This window comes from Podarcis gaigeae (genome assembly GCF_964106915.1).
Source record: "Podarcis gaigeae genome assembly, chromosome: 18".
In the NCBI taxonomy this organism is placed as follows: Eukaryota; Metazoa; Chordata; class Lepidosauria; order Squamata; family Lacertidae; genus Podarcis; species Podarcis gaigeae.
The window spans coordinates 7,587,450-7,605,060 of NC_139696.1; the positions used below are offsets into that span (position 1 = coordinate 7,587,450).

Sequence of the window (17,611 nt, forward strand, 5' to 3'; positions counted from 1 at the left end):
TCTTATAGAGCAAAAAATACGGTAAATGGGAAAGGGGTTCTGAATTGTGTTGTCAGTTTTACCCTTGGAGTCTTCTCACTTTCAGACAGAGTGCATCCAGCCCCTTCAACCTTTCCTCAAAGCAGCATGAGATTCTTAAATCTCGGGGGCCGTTGGTTTGAGCCCCATGTTGGGCAAACAGATTCTACATTGCAGGGGGAGGGGGTTAGACTGGATGACCTTTGGAGTCCCTTACAGCTCTAATTCTGTGATTCTGTTACAATAAACCGTGTCCAAAGTAACAGTTGTTGGATTGTTGTTGTTTACAGTCTTGTAATGTTCGGTTCACGGGACGCGGGTGGCGCTGTGTGTTAAACCTTGCCGATCAGAAGGTCGGCGGTTCGAATCCCCGCGACGGGGTGAGCTCCCATTGCTCGGTCCCTGCTCCTGCCAACCTAGCAGTTCGAAAGCACGTCAAAGTGCAAGTAGATAAATAGGTACCACTCTGGCGGGAAGGTAAACGGCATTTCCATGCGCTGCTCTGGTTTCCCAGAAGCGGCTTAGTCCTGCTGGCCACATGACCCGGAAGCTGTACGCCGGCTCCCTCGGCCAGTAAAGCGAGATGAACGCCGCAACCCCAGAGTCGGTCACGACTGGACCTAATGGGCAGGGGGTCCCTTTACCTTTACCTAACGTTCGGTTCAGGTTACGTCTTTTCAGGTAGCGTCCTGCGGCAACCCGGAAGTACCGGGAAGGGTTACTTCCAAGTTTCGCTGCTCGTGCACGCGCAGAGATGCAAAGTGACATCACACGCATGCGCAGAAGCGGTGAATCACAACCCACGCATGCGCAGACACGGGTTCCTCTCAGGTTGTGAGTGGGGCTCCGGAACGGATCCCCTTCGTAACCAGAGGTACCACTGTATATCATTTCACTGTGTTTTTGAACCTTTTGTTTCATTTTGCAAATACATATGGGGCTTAGTTTCAGTCTCCCAATTTATGTTGGGGTGGGGACAACTTTGTTGGAGACCTAATACAGAAACCGATTTGCTTGATTGCCTAAGCCTTCGTTTTTATTTAAAAACACATACACCCGCAAGGGCCTGGCCTTAATTGCTTGCCTGCTAATTGTTCCTGATGCTGTTTAATGAAAATCTCGGATCTAGGCCACTAAGTGGCATTAAGGAAGATAACATTGGCTTTTAATCCCACCAGATAAGCCCCCCTAAATCTTGTAGCGGCCTCGAAAAATAGGAAGCTTATGACACAAACTAATCTTTTAACGTTGTCATTTGCCCTTTGCACCGAAAAAGGTGTAAAGCTGTTATATTAACAACACAGCTGAAGGTGCTGGGGGGGGGGGTCAGGGGGAGGGTTGAAGCAGAAACATGTCAGGTAGAAGGCAGAAAAGGAAGTCGCTGAATGGGATTTTCCCACAAGAGGCGTTCAGACAGACCCAAGAATTCACCTCCATCTCTTATGTGGGATATAATACAGTGGTACCTCGGGTTACAGACACTTCAGGTTACATACGCTTCAGGTTACAGACTCCGCTAACCCACAAATAGTGCTTCAGGTTAAGAACTTTGCTTCAGGATAAGAACAGAAATTGTGCTCCGGTGGCGCGGCAGCAGCAGGAGGCCCCATTAGCTAAAGTGGTGCTTCAGGTTAAGTACAGTTTCAGGTTAAGAACGGACCTCCAGAACGAATTAAGTACTTAACCCAAGGTACCACTGTACTTTGTTGGAAGCCGCCCAGAGTGGCTGGGGAAACCCAGCCAGATGGGCGGGGTATAAATAATAAAATTATTATTATTATTATTATTATTATTATTATTATTATTATTATTATTACACACAGTGGACTCTGGTTGAGCTTGTGGTCTACTAAACTCAAATCTTAGCACGCACAGACGCGGGTTGTGTTCTGCTCAGGTTGCGAATGGGGCTCCAGAACGGATCCCATTCGCATCCAGAGGTAAAAAGGTAAAGGTACCCCTGCCCGTACGGGCCAGTCTTGCCAGACTCTGGGGTTGTGCGCCCATCTCACTCAAGAGGCCGGGGGCCAGCGCTGTCCGGAGACACTTCCGAGTCACGTGGCCAGCGTGACAAGCTGCATCTGGCAAGCCAGAGCCGCACACGGAAACGCCGTTTACCTTCCCGCTGGTAAGCGGTCTCTATTTATCTACTTGCACCCGGAGGTGCTTTCGAACTGCTAGGTTGGCAGGCGCTGGGACCGAGCAGCGGGAGCGCACCCCGCCGAAGGGATTCAAACCGCCGACCTTTTGATCGGCAAGTCCTAGGCGCTGAGGCTTTAACCCACAGCACCACCTGCGTCCCTCGCATCCAGAGGTACCACTGTACAATAAAATATATTCTGGCTGAACATTAGGAAGAACTTTCTAAGGGTTAAGAGCTGTTTGACAGTGGAACAGACTCCCACTGAGACAATGTGGTGTAGTGGTTAAGAGCGGTGGACTCGTAATCTGGTGAACCAGGTTCGATTCCCCGCTCCTCCACCTGCAGCTGCTGGGTGAGTCCCACTTCTCTGAAGTCTCTCAGCCCCACTCACCTCACAGAGTGTTTGTTGTGGGGCAGGAAGGGAAAGGAGATTGTTAGCCACTTTGAGACTCCTTCAGGTAGTGAGAAAGCGGGGTATCAAATCCAAACTCTTCTTCTGAAGGTGGTGGACTCTCCTTCGCTGGAGGTTTTTAAACTGAGGTTTGGTGGCTACCTGTCAGGGATTCTGTGGTTCTCGCGTTGCAGGGGGTGGGACTAGATGCCCCTATGATTCTTTTTAAAAAGGTTGCTCAACCCCGCTGTTATTATAATCACAAAATCATCAGCTGCAGGCCTCCCAGCACTGGGCGCAATCTAAATTTTGCACAGCTTGACCAAGATATTTTGGGTGGGACATCTCACAGTCCCTGGGTGCAACGTGCATTTTGACCAAGGATGAGGGGACACCAAGCCAAGAGGGGAAAGAGCCCCTTATCTTCTGACTTGGCTCATTTATTCTGCGTGCAGATGAAACCAAGAAGGCCTAACCTAAGCTCAGCATCACACTATGGCACTGTTAACAGCGGTAGGATCTGGCAACAAGAAACCTTTTAATCGTTGGCACAGGCCTGTGGAATGCTCTGCCACTAGAGATTTAGCTTTCTGTGCCAACCTTTATATGCCTGCTGAAAACTATGCAGGCAAATGAAGAATACACCCTTCCACAAATGTTAACAGATTTATAATTTTAAGTGTGTGCACATGTCTGTCTGTCTGTCTGTCTGTCTGTCTGTCTATCTATCTATCTATCTATCTATCATATCTATCATCTAATCATCTATCTATCTTTAGTTTTTATTATATGATTTCATGCACAATTGGAAACGGTTCTGGGGTTTTTTATGAACACCAGCATACACACACACACACACACACACACACACACACACACACACACAAAATAACCCACAGAAAATAAATAAATAAATAAATATTGTTAAATTTATATCCTGCCCTCCCTCCCTTCCCAAAAGAGCCCAAAATGTTTTTTTTGTTTGTTTTTAAGGAGGGAAGTCTCCATACTTCATTATGTAACGTTACTTTATTTTGAACAATTCGAAAGTATTTCTTTTGCGTCTATTTCTGATGGAGAAAGAGAACCGCAATGCGTTTTAAAAACCAAGAAAGATGAAAATGCAAAAGGAACTGGGGGAAGGGGGAGCCACAAAATGTTTTTAAGAGACACAGAACTACACTTGCCAGAGTGGTTTAACAACAAATCCCTTCTTCCCAGGGAACTCTGGGGAACTGTAGCTCCGGGAGAGGAATTGGGGGTGGTGCGTAGGGCACGATTCCCTAACAACTCTCTGCGCCCTTAAGGAAACCTACCCTTCCCAGGATTTTGAAGGCGTGGCTATTTCAAGTGGGATCGTAGTGCCTTTAACTGTCTGGGGCATAGCTGTCAAGCGTCCCTTATTTGGCGGGACAGTCCCTTATCCCAGCGCCATGTCCCACTGCTGTCCCTTATTGATGATGTCCCTTAAATCTCCCGGGTTTCAAAGGAAGCAGCTCCTCTCCCTCCCTCCCTGCCGGCCAGGGAGGAGGGAGGCTCCAACTGTGTTGCTTGGCTGCCCGGCCCGCCCCCCTCCGGCCTCCTCTCACCAGCCCCCGGGACCCCTCCCCGCCAGGACTGGCGGAACCTCGGACCCTTCTGCCAACATCCTCCTCGCGGCCGCCGAACTGAGCATCTCTGCCTGGGGCCTCCCCTCTGCCCGTCACCGCTCCTCCCACTAGGCCATACTGCGGCTACGCAGCCAAAGAACCCAGACGAGATGGGCAGCCTGGCATGGCCTATGAATTGCTGAGGTGCCTTGAGAGAAGAGCGAGGGCAACCATAGAGAAAGCAGTTGAGAGAGAGGAGGAAGAGGAAGAGGAGGCGGAGGCACGGGCAGCTGTTCCAAGGGCTACAAGGGAAGGACGGCAAGCGCTTATCCCATAGATTTGTAGTGGTAGACTGGCATAGATGGTCTGATCTGCGGGTTTACTTTGGGCGCTATCTCCCCCCCCCTCCTCCCGCCCCACCTGATGGAACTGAGAGCTGCAGGTGGAGCACAAGAGAAAAGATACAGAACTGCAGCAGCATCTTCATAGCTCGGACTTCGTTTTGCGTGAAAAGTGGTTGCTGCTTGCAGTGTTTCATCGGCTGCTGTCTTGAGAAGCAACCTCTGGAAACGAAGGGCCAAAAAACCGGCGCTGCTCTCCAAAATTATCTGGTCCCTTTTAACAGGTTGACTAAAATCCCTTATTTTGGCTGCTGGTCCTTTATTTTCAAGGCTGCTGGTCCCTTATTTTCAAATCTGTAAGTTGACAGCTATGGTCTGGGGTGCCTGTCCTTTTGGTGCCAATTGCCTTGGCATCATTTGCGCACACAAATGGGGCCAGGGCCCTCGCCGCCCCCTCCTCCTCCTCCAATTTGTCACCATCTGCTTTGGCAAGCCTTCCTGGGTGACAGCTTGCATCTCTCCCTCCCGCCCCCCGGAGGCGTCCCTATCTGGGCTCCTTAGCCTGCTGTGAGCGCCGGCATTAGCAGAGTCTCGCAGGTTATAATCCGCGCAAAAGACCGATTAGAAGCCAGCCCGTGTGTCTCCAATCCAGCATCAAGTTGCGCTAACTTCGCGCCACCGTGGCCAAGCGGCTTAGTGTGACGAGCGCCAGGAAAGCTCCTTTAAGACCTGGGGGGGGGGTGTGCGCGCCCGCGAGCGCAAAGATATTGGCCCTGGCATGACTCCCAGCCCAATAATAAAAGGAAAACGCAGGTTTTGCAAGTTCTGATCTATATATGAGATGCATATAGAATGTAGCAAGATGCTTGCTGGGTGAGGCGAAGGACCCATCTAGTCCTGCAATTCTCTCCTCCTCTGGTTTATTTATATACATAAAGGTAAAGGGACCCCTGACCATTAGGTCCAGTTGTGGCCAACTCTGGGGTTGCGGCGCTCATCTCGCTTTATTGGCTGAGGGAGCCAGCGTACAGCTTCCGGGTCATGTGGCCAGCATGACTAAGCCGCTTCTGGCGAACCAGAGCAGCGCACGGAAACGCCGTTTGCCTTCCCGCTGGAGTGGTACCTATTTATCTACTTGCACTTTGACATGCTTTCGAACTGCTAGGTTGGCAGGAGCAGGGACAGAGCAACGGGAGCTCACCTCGTCGCGGGGATTCGAACCACCGACCTTCTGATTGGCAAGTCCTAGGTTCTGTGGTTTAACCCACAGCGCCACCCGCGTCCCATGATTTATATACATATTTTTTATTAAATTTTCTATTTTACAATTCAAACTACAGTCATACCTCATGTTACATTTGCTTCATGTTATGTTTTTTCAGGTTGCATCCTACGGCAACCTGGAAAAGGTTACTTCCGGGTTTCGCCACTCGCGCATGCACAGAAGCGCTAAATCGCGCTTTGCACATGAACACCAAATTGCACCGCGCACCTGCACAGATACGGCACTTCAGGTTGCAGGCTTTTTATGTTGCAAACGGGCCTCTGGAACGGATCCAGTTCACAACCAGAGGTACTGCTGTACTCATTTAAACATCCTTAGAATATCAACGACTTCTCTTTCCCTGGTTCATTTTGCATATCATGAATCCCTGTGTATTTTCCAAAAACTAAATAAACCATCCTGTATTCCATCACTGCATCCATCAAAACTTATTTGCACTATTGAATTTATCTTAATGCTGCCAACATTTTCAGGTGTACTCAGTCCCCCACAATATATTCAATAAACGTTTTCCGATCTTCTCTAAATTTATGTTCTTCTTCTTCTCTTATTCTGTATGTTAAATCTGCAAGCTGCGCATATTCCATCAATTTAAGTTGCCATTCTTCTCTGGTTGGGACCTCAATCGTTTTCCATTTTGGTGCTAACAAAACACTGGCTGCAGTACTGGTATACATAAATAACCTTTTTTGACACCTGGGGATTCCCATTAATAATAATAATAATAATAATAATAATAATAATAATAATAATGTATTATTATTTATACCCAGCCCATCTGGCTGAGTTTCCCCAGCCACTCTGGGCGGCTTCCAATCGAGTGTTAAAAACAATACAGCATTAAATATTAAAAACTTCCCTAAACAGGGCTGCCTTCAGATGTCTTTTAAAAATAAGATAGCTGCTTATTTTCTTCACATCTGAAGGGAGGGTGTTCCACAGGGTGGGTGCCACCACCAAGAAGGCCCTCTGCCTGGTTCCCTGTAACCTCACTTCTCGCAATGAGGGAACCGCCAGAAGGTTATCCCCAACCAAAAGGACTCTGCTGGTTTTTTTTAAAGTACTTTTATACATTTTTTTCAATTCATTATGAATTATTTCCCAATACTCTTTTACCCTTTTACAGGCCCACCACATATGAAACAACGTTCCCTCAGCCTGTTTCCATCTTCAGCACTTACCTGATTCAGTCTTATACCGTATTTTCCGCTCTATAAGACGCGCCAGACCACAAGACGCATTTAGTTTTTGAAGGAGGAAAACAAGAAAAAAAACATTCTGAATCTCAGAAGCCAGAACAGCAAGAGGGATCGCTAAGCAGTGAAAGCAGCAATCCCTCTTGCTGTTCTGGCTTCTGGGATAGCTGCGCAGCCTGCATTCGCTCCATAAGATGCACACACATTTCCTCTTACTTTTTAGGAGGGAAAAAGTGAGTCTTATAGAGCAAAAATTACGGCACTTCTTAGCAAGCCTGCTTGGAGTTAAATACCATCTGTGAATAATTTTCAAGTCGTTTTCCTTCAGAGAAGAACATGCTGCAAACTTCAGAAGGCTCTTCCAAAGTTTCCCCAAGAGATTAAAATCTATATTATGTGCTATATCTACTGCCCAAGGTCACAAGCTCGTCTTTTGTTTCCCAATCTAGTAACAGATCGTACATTATAGATTAAAAAACGTACCTCATTTCCAACGCTGCAGTTAAGGTGGCTTGTTGACGTCTCCTCCCCAATCTTTTCTTTCCTTTTTAATATTTTTAAAATTACTCAGTTTTACAGTTTACATTTATATTCAAATAGCAATCATAATCATAAACATATAGGATTCCTCAGACTTTCCTCCACGGGTTCCATTGTCAATCCTTTTTTCAACTGCATCTTACAATATTCTCTGTTTCTTCTTAAAATTCCATTTTTACCATAGTTCTTGTTACACTACAAGTGTTGCTATGATCCTATCAAAGTTTTAGTTGTTTACGATGTTCTCTAACTTATAATTTCCCTCCGTTTCTTAGTAAAGCTTCTGTCTCCTTGGTTTCTGATCTTCCCGGTCATTTCCGCCATTTTGGCATAGTCCATCATCTTCATCAGCTATTCTTCTCTGGTCGGGACTTTTATCTTCTTTCCATCTCTGGCCCAAAAGTATCCGCGCTACTGTTGTCCCATACATAAATAGTGTTTCTGCACCTAAAATCCCCAATAAAAAAAGCTTCTGTTGTCCCCCCCCCGTCTTTTCTTTAATTTTTTTTATTACAGTGGTACCTCAGGTTACATACGCTTCAGGTTACAGACTCCGCTAACCCAGAAATAGTGCTTCAGGTTAAGAACTTTGCTTCAGGATAAGAACAGAAATCGTGCTCTGGCGGCACGGCAGCAGCAGGAGGCCCCCATTAGCTAAAGTGGTGCTTCAGGTTAAGAACAGTTTCAGGTTAAGTATGGACCTCCGGAACGAATTAAGTACTTAACCCGAGGTACCACTGTACGCAGTTTTACAGTTTACCTCCTGCAGTTTACAGCAACGGATATTCAGAAGTGTTTAGTGTGACGCGGCAGCTAAAAAAGCCAATGCAATTCTGGGCTGCATCCATAGGAGCATAGCATCTAGATCAAGGGAAGTAATAGTGCCACTGTATTCTGCTCTGGTCAGACCTCACCTGGAGTACTGTGTCCAGTTCTGGGCACCACAGTTCAAGAAGGACACTGACAAACTGGAAGGTGTCCAGAGGAGGGCAACCAAAATGGTCAAAGGCCTGGAAACGATGCCTTATGAGGAACGGCTAAGGGAGCTGGGCATGTTTAGCCTGGAGAAGAGGAGGTTAAGGGGTGATATGATAGCCATGTTCAAATATATAAAAGGATGTCACATAGAGGAGGGAGAAAGGTTGTTTTCTGCTGCTCCAGAGAAGCGGACACGGAGCAATGGATCCAAACTACAAGAAAGAAGATTCCACGTAAACATTAAGAAGAACTTCCTGACAGTAAGAGCTGTTTGACAGTGGAATTTGCTGCCCAGGAGTGTGGTGGAGTCTCCTTCTTTGGAGGTCTTTAAGCAGAGGCTTGACAACCATATGTCAGGAGTGCTCTGATGGTGTTTCCTGCTTGGCAGGGGGTTGGACTCGATGGCCCTTGGGGTCTCTTCCAACTCTATGATTCTATGATTCTATGGTTTCTGCCTGCAGCCGCGAAGGGAAGAGCGTTGCCATTGTGGCTTATAGCCTTCGATAGGCTTCTCCCGCATTTACGGTAATTTCTCCAACCCTCTTTGGAGACCATTCAAACTGGTGGCCATTCCTCGCTCCAGTGGGAGTGAGTTACATAGTTCATAGAATGATAGGGACCCCCAGGGTCATCCAGCCTGACCCCAGCAATACAGGAATCTCAGCTGAAACAATCTTTGAAAGATAGCCGCCCAACCTCCGCTTTGAAACCTGCAGTGAAGGGAGAGTCCCCCACATTTTTTAAAATATAAAGTTTTTATTTATACGTTTCAGGTTTATACATTTCATTAGTTTTACAATCATTTTAACATTTTCAAAGTTTCCTTCCCCCTCTTTCTGCGGTTCCTTAAACTTTTAAAATATCTTCTGCATATCCAAATTCATGTAATTTGCTCGTTTAATTATCTGCTTTAAATATATACTCTTACGAAACGGCAGGTTATTAACAATAATCCTGCCAATGTTTTTATCTGTTTGCAATTCATCTGTAAATATTCAATAAACCATTTCCGTTCTTTTATAAAAAAAGTTTCTTATCTTGATTTCTTACTCTTCCGGTGAGTTTTGCCATTTCTGCATTTTCCCGTAAGTTTTTGTATCCATTCTTCCTGTGCTGGGACTTCTACTTCTTTCCATTTGGAGCGAGACGCATTCTTGCCGCTGTAGTAGCGTACATAAATAAATTTCTACACAATTTAGGGAGTTCTGTCCTTATAATTCCCAAAAGTGAAACTTCGGGCTCATATGTACTGTGTGAAGAAGAAAAGGTAAACGTAAAGGGACCCCTGACCATTAGGTCCAGTTGTGGCCGACTCTGGGGTCGTGGCACTCATCTCACTTTATTGGCCAAGGGAGCCGGCGTACAGCTTCCGGGTCATGTGGCCAGCAGGACTGAGCCGCTTCTGGCGAACCAGAGCAGCGCACGGAAACGCCGTTTACCTTCCCGCCGAAGTGGTACCTATTTATCTACTTGTGCTGGCGTGCTTTCAAACTGCTAGGTTGGCAGGAGCAGGGACTGAGCAACGGGAGCTCACCCCATCATTGCGGGGATTCGAACCGCCGACCTTCTGATTGGCAAGTCCTAGGCTCTGTGGTTTAACCCACAGCTCCACCCGCGTCCCTGTGTGAAGAAGTACTAATTTTTAATTCCGTGAATAAACTGAACCAGTTTATTCCCAGCATGGCTGATGACAAAGACAGTGCCAGGAAGGAGAATGACCCGCTTAGAAGAACCTCCACAATTTGCCAAGGGGGTCCTGGCATTCCCCATGAACTGGAACCCTCCAACCCAGAAATAGTGCTTCAGGTTAAGAACTTTGCTTCAGGATGAGAACAGAAATTGTGCTCCGGTGGCACGGCGGCAGCGGGAGGCCCCATTAGCTAAAGTGGTGCTTCAGGTTAAGAACAGTTTCAGGTTGAGAACGGACCTCCAGAACGAATTAAGTACTTAACCCGAGGTACCACTGTAACTGTTTCTGGGGGACAGGGGGCGGGCAGGTGTGGAGGACTTCCTGGTCCTGAATGGGGTAACTGGGCCCCTGAAGGACCAGGTGCGCAGCCTGGGAGTCATTTTCGACTAACCACTGTCCGTGGAGGTGCAGGTCAGTTCTGTGTCCAGGGTGGCTGTCTACCAGCTCCATCTGGTACGCAGGATGAGACCCTACCTGCCCGCAGACTGTCTCATGCTCTGGTTATCTCCTGCTTGGACTACTGCAATGCGCTCTACGTGGGGCTAGCTTTGAAGGTGACCCGGAAACTGCAACTAATCCAGAATGCGGCAGCCAGACTGGGGTCTGAGAGTGGCCACCGAGACCATGTAACACCGGTCCTGAAAGACCTACATTGGCTCCCAGGACGTTTCCGGGCACAATTCAAAGTGTTGGTGCTGACCTTTGAAGCTGACATATACAGGGCCTTCTGGCGGTTCCCTCATTGCGAGAAGTGAGGTTACAGGGAACCAGGCAGAGGGCCTTCTCGGTGGTAGCACCCGCCCTGTGGAACGCCTCCCATCAGTTGTCAAGGGAATAAGCAACTACTAGAGTGGTACCTCGGGTTAAGTACTTAATTCATTCTGGAGGTCCGTTCTCAACCTGAAAGTGTTCTTAACCTGAAGCACCACTTTAGCTAATGAGGCCTCCTGCTGCCGCCCCCCCCGCAATTTCTGTTCTCATCCTGAAGCAAAGTTCTTAACCCGAGGTACTATTTCTGGGTTAGTGGAGTCTGTAACCTGAAGTGTCTGTAACCTGAGGTACCACTGTACTTGACTTTTACAAGACATCTGAAGGCAGCTCTGTTTAGGGAAGTTTTTAATGTTCAAATGGTTTAGCATGTTTTAATAGCCCATTGGGAGCCGGCCAGAGTGGATGGGGAACTCCAGCTATATAGGAGGGTATGTATGTCTGTATATATGTATGTATGTAAAGGTAAAGGGACCCCTGACCATTAGGTCCAGTCGTGGCCGACTCTGGGGTTGCGGCGCTCATCTCGCTTTACTGGCTGAGGGAGCCGGCATACAGCTTCCGGGTCATGTGGCCAGCAGGACTAAGCCGCTTCTGGCGAACCAGAACAGCGCACGGAAACACCGTTTACCTTCCCGCCGGAGTGGTACCTATTTATCTACTTGCACTTTGACGTGCTTTCGAACTGCTAGGTTGGCAGGAGCAGGGACCGAGCAACGGGAGCTCACCCCGTCATGGGGATTCCAACCGCCAACCTTCTAATTGGCAAGTCCTAGGCTCTGTGGTTTAACGCACAGTGCCACCCACGTCCCTATGTATGTATGTATAAATAAATAAATAAAAGAGATGGCAGTGATTTGAGCAGTGCCATCTTAGAAGGGGCATTTCAACAGTGGAACGGTCTCCCTCGGGAAGTTGTGAACTTCCCTTTCTTGGAAGTTTTAAAGCAGAGGTTGGATGGCCATCTGTCATGGATGTTTTAGCTGAGATTCCTGAATTTAAGCGGGCTGGACTAGATGACCCTTGGGTCCCTTCCGACTCTCCGATTTTATGATTCTGTATTATATAAGCCAAGAGGCCTCTGATCTCACCAGCTGCTGCAATTCATTGTGCATCCCGGTTCCAGGCTATGGGTGGGTGTTTGCAAGTGTGCTGCCAGCAGGCAATACGGCCCAATGGTTAGAGGGACCACCATACCCGTCCTTGCTCAGGCAAAACCAACCCAGACAAGTAAAAGGAGACGGAAGCCAGGATTCGAGAGAAAAGAAATCTATTAGTGCAAAAAATTAACAGTTCTCTATTACAGTACAATATATGGAAAAAGAACATACAATTGATTCAATTTTTAGTCAACAACCAATCCTGAAGAATAGAAGAAATTCAAATGGAACTTTTTTTGTTTGTTTTCTCTGTGTGTAAATTCTATTTAAAAAAAAAAAAATGAAAACGAAAACATCCAGGGAAAGAGAAGGTATCTCTCTATCTCTCTCTCTCCCTCCCCCACGAGCCTGAAATTAGTGTCGGATACGAAACCTGGGTGCCTATTAATTCTTTTAAAAATATATATATTAATATGAGAAAATGCTAAAATCTCCCTACGTAATCCTCAACCCTTCCTGAATTTATCTACCCTCAAAGCAAGGGTTCGAACAGCAGCTGAGAAAGATGTGAAGAAGAAGAAGAGGAGGAGGAGGAGGAGGAAGAAGAAGAATAAAGCGATGGGGGGGGGGAGAGAGAGAGAGAGCAAAAAGCAGAAAAGACGAAAAGGAGCATTAAGAGGAGAAACTTCACAGCAAAGCAGAATCCGACCCAGGGTCCTGAATCCACGGGATTCTCAATGCCAACTTAGGAAAAAAGATGATTTGGAGCAGGAGGGGTGGGGGGAAGCCTGCGAAATTATTGCAGGGAAGAGTGGATTCAAGAACTGAGAGGGGTAAATTTATGTCCGCAATGATTGTAGAAAAAGGAAGCAAGCATGCAAATATATGAACAAGCCGCTGAACAAGTTTCTGAGGGGTGGCAAAGGTGTTTTGTGTTGTTGTTTTTTGCAGGGAGGAAGAGAAATCTTTCGTTTCAGGCGTTTCTCCCCTCTGGAAAGAAAAGGACAACTATAAAAGCATGTCTTAATGAACAAGATGCATTGCTGGGGCAATCGATGCATCACTGAGATAAATATAGGATTTGGGGTGGGGTGAAGGGGTCCTTTGGGCAGGGGCAGGGGGCAGCATCCGAAACCAGTTTCAAGCTGGTTTCAACAACTCACAAACCAAGAGACCCTGAGAGCAGCCTTTTTTAAAATTATTATTTATTTTGCAAAAGAGGAAGCAAGAATCCTGGATAGCATCTTTCCGCCTCTGCGTTCTTTTAAGGAGAATCCAGGAGTTAGGCCAACTGGACTTCACCTCACAAGGAGGACGTGGTGATTTTCCCCGAGCCGTTTTGTGACTCCCACAAATCCTGAGGACGACAAGATTCCACAACACGTAAATATGGGGGTTGAGAGTCCCCCAAAATAACGTTTCAAGGTGGTGGAGCCATGAGGAAGAATGGGCCACCCCATATCGGCGTGACGGAAACCCTTTTTTCTAATATAGAGCTGCAGTCAATTTGCGAGCCCTCCCATCAAATCCCACCCCCCCCAAACCTTTAATACGTGAAGGCACCTTTTTATCCGTTGTTTTCCTCAGCGAAGCAAAGAAAACAGATATCACACCGCCTCTCGCTTTGGCTTAAGTTCCTTAACTACAAACCGCGACGGGAGATTTCGCTCCATCTTTCTTCCGCAGGAATTCGCCACGGGTGGAGTTTTGGTGAAGAACATGGCGCTTGTTAGGCCGCGGTCGCCCCCAAAACGCCCGGAGTTTTACCGGGAAAAGGAACCGAGGGGGACAATAGCACTACCATGATGGATCAGGACCGGTTGGTCTGCAAACTGGTGCAAAACCAGATAGAACTGGTTGGAACGAAGAAAGGAGGCACCGAAGAAAAATGGCTTCCTTCTTCCCTGAGCTCATCGGAGCACATCAGGAAGAATCAAATGGCTTGGTAACACGCTAGAAGAAGATAAGAGACTTTTCCTAAGCTCAGAAGTTGTTTTTCCCAGAGATGAAAGGGCTCAAGTACAGGCTAGTCCCAATCACCCATCCCTCCTTCTGCACGCCCATCAGGTTTTACTTCCTAACTTATCTCCTGCAAAGTTTGACCAGGAGAGGGGTGCTGAGGATAGTCGAAAAGGAATTGGCCGATGGCCGGAGGTCATGAGAGTTGAGGTCCAGCGACAACTGGCCTGTGTTCCTCTCCTCTCCAATTTAGGGGGACGGCTGGCCGTTGTGGCTTGGGCTGAATAGAGAGCAGGCCGCTGTTGCTAATGCAAAAATTCCCGCCCACCAGGAAACGGGAGGACAACTCAACGAGCAGCGGTGGTTTGCAGTTAGCTTGGATCAAGGAAGGGAAGTCGTTCCTCAACCCCACCCATGGAAGACAACCGCCCTGTTCTCTTATCCGATCCATGCAGCCCATTTTGCGGTCTGGTTTTTTGGGAAGAGAATCCTGCCCGAGGTGACATCCCTGGAGATACTGGGCTGTAGCCAGTTCAGAGTAGACCCAATGGAATAAATCTGAGCCTCCGGTTCATCAACGAGTCTGCTCTGAGTCGGACTAACAGGGGCCGCAACCCATTGGGCCTTGGGTTGCAATGGGAGTTGTGGAACATCGGTAGTAACCTCAACTGGAAGAGTTTAATAAACCAGCCTACGCAAACATTGACTCATCTGCCAAGCGCTGCTGAGCCACTTTGCATCCACCACTTGACACCTTGGGGAATTGTGTGCCCAGGGCAGTTTCCAATGGATTTTGCTCCACATCAATGGAAGCCAAGCCGAATGACATAGTCGGATTTTTCAGATGGCACAGAGTCATTACAAGTTGACTTTGACGCAGTGAGCCACTGGCTTCGCAGGTGTTGCGTAGCCAAATCACCCTGCCCAAACCCATGCTTTTAAAAAATTGTTTTGGAAATCGTTGAAGTATAAAGATATTGGCTTTAGGGATTTTTTTTAAACAGCATGCATGCTCAAGACTGGTGAGTTCTTTCTTCAGGTAGGAGACACACCACCAGCTGATAGTTGCCCCAATTTTGAAAAGGAGGGTGTACGGTGCGCAGGTGTCCTTAAACTCCGATCGCGTCCGCATGGGTAGACATTTAAAACACGTGGCTTCTCCTGAAGATCCTGGCAGTTGTAGTTTAAGGGTACTAGGAACGACAGCCCTGCGAGCGATGAACTACAGTTCCCAGAAGTCTTGTGCTTTCAACGCAGTGTGTGGATATGACCAGAAAACAGTGCAGGGGAGAAGGCTTTTAAAAAAAGAAACAAGCCTTAAACATATAATTTGGAAATGTGCTTTAAGGGCCACGTCTTAAATTTTAATCTTTACTTCTGAAGGCAAATCCACGGTGTGTTGTTGCTTTTTTGCTACCCGGACCTCCTGCCTACAATCACAACCACGTACCGAAAAATGCCAAAGTCCCAATGCACATAGGTCTGATCCTGAGCATGGTTTGTGTGTTTAAATCCTTCCCCAGCAAAAATGTCCTAACTCTGGCAACATGGCGGGGGGTAGGAAAACTCTGGCCATTGGAGCTGAAAGGAGTTCCATTTCGGCAAGATGTGTGAGGCCAAAAATTCCTCATCTCTGACATATACAGTCGTACCTTGGCTCCTGGACACCTTGCGAGTCGAACGTTTTGGCTCCCGAACGCTGCAAACCCGGAAGTGAGTGCTCCGGTTTTTGAACGTTCTTTGGAACCCAAATATCCGGCGGGGCTTCCGATTGGCTGCAGGAGCTTCCAATCGGAAGCTGTGCCTTGGTTCCCAAACGTTTTGGAAGTCGAACGGAATTCCGGAACGGATTCCGTTCGACTTCCGAGGTTCTGCTGTGTATGGGAGTTGTGTTCAATGTTAGTCCTACTCAAAGTCTCTTACTTCGATACCACTGAAATTAATAAACACGGGTAGCTTCCGGTCCATTAATTTCAACGAGTCTACTCTGAGGAGGAGCTCGCTGGCCACAAAGCAGGGTGCCCTGGGTGAAAATGAATGCAACCTTCCCTGTTCAGGTGCTGCCGAAATTTCATCTGCCACCATGGGACTTGCGGGAACTGGGGTTTTTGCAAGCTGATTTTGGTTTCTCAGTTGCAAACATTTTGGCAGGAGGACGATCACCGGTTTGGACCGACACCCAATGGGCGTCAGGTCAGGGTCAAAAATTGGGTCTCCACGAAAGAAGCCGGCGAGCTGCGTCTATTATCCTTTGGACAAGATCCAAGGATTGCGCCATTGGCTCTCCGGGCTGTATCAAACGTTAGCCCTCCTCAGAGGAAACCCGGTGAAATTTATGGACGTGATGATCTCGAGTCCATTCATTTCAATGGGCTTACTCTGAGCAATACATAGGCAAGCCGAACCCCCAAGTTCCAAAAAGTACTGAGGACTAGCCATTCAAAGAAAACTATCCAGGCAAGACAAACCCCACAGGGAATGGCCAGTAGCTCTCTGTAACCAGCAAACTGGCTTCTCATCGCTCTTTGCATCTTCAGTTCAGAACCGCTTTAAACTCCCAGAGCTTAAAAAAATAACGACAGAAGAAATATATATACTTATTCAGCACTGGGGTTATTATTACACTCTTCCAAAGTGGGCTGTGTTTTTTAAAAATATACATATACAAGAATGGAAGGGGGGGGGAGAAAACAGTCGCGTTCTTCTAATTATATATTTATTTTTAAGCCCCCTCCCCGCAAAAAAGTGCATTTTATATATATTATATATATATATATATATATTTATACCTATCTATATATATTTTTTTCTGTACTCATTTTTCGACTCACCCACCCCCACCCCCTCCTAGCAAACCCCCTTATCAAACATACAATCTCTGGAATGTCTTTTTTTTCCTGTGCTTAGCTTCGCCTCCTTCGACAACAGTAAATTAGTCATTTAAGGGTTCGTGGCGGTGTTTTTAAAATATGGATTTTATATATAGAGAGAGAGTGCTCTGGCGAGATTGTTCTCTGTATAGCTAACTGCGACGGCAACAACAGAAGGAAGAAATTATTAAGCAAGGTGAGGGCCCAACACACCTGACGTTAAGCTCTGATTTACCTTTCGCATATCACAAGAGATGGGACAACCTGCGGCCCTTCTCGGAGGATACTGGACCACGCAGCTCCCCATCTCCCTGAACATTTTCTGAAGCAGCTGGGTCCCCCATCTCCTGGTCCACCTGAAAAATTGGGTGTCTAGAAGAATGAACAAAAAACTTAGGAACCCGCTCCCAGATTGACGTTTGAACTGTCCCTTGGTTGGGTCACTCTTAAGTCATTCCACAAGCGGAACAGCTTGTGCAATTAAAGCCCCCTCTCTTTCTCCTTCCCACCAAATACCCCCAAATTTGCTCTGCGGGTTCCTCCAGCTATCTGGAGTGGATTGGTGGGGGATTTTGGGGGGCACCCAGGGGGAGCAGAGAGAGAGGGGGGAAGTTCTGCTTAGCGAGCGGAAGCCGTTCCCGCTTGCGGAATGACTTCAGTTGCCGTTGCTTCTGAGAAGCTCCAGGGAAGCTCTTCAAAGGATGAGAAAAAGGAGCTTTCAAGGGGGTATGGAACTAAATGCA

General features: G+C 47.3%; 2 protein-coding genes across 2 annotated transcripts in view; both read left to right on the top strand.

Annotated features, from left to right (window-relative positions):
* The window catches only part of TNFAIP8L1 (TNF alpha induced protein 8 like 1), a 222,375-nt gene extending 220,147 nt beyond the window's left edge, over positions 1–2,228 (top strand). Inside the window, exon 3 of the transcript XR_014559748.1 lies at positions 1,959–2,228. The gene's annotated coding sequence lies outside the window, so the exon portion shown is untranslated. The remainder of the gene's footprint in view (positions 1–1,958) is intronic.
* LOC310835758 (protein-lysine 6-oxidase-like) overlaps positions 1–17,611 on the top strand; it is a 390,424-nt gene that overhangs the window by 149,753 nt on the left and 223,060 nt on the right. The window lies entirely within an intron of this gene.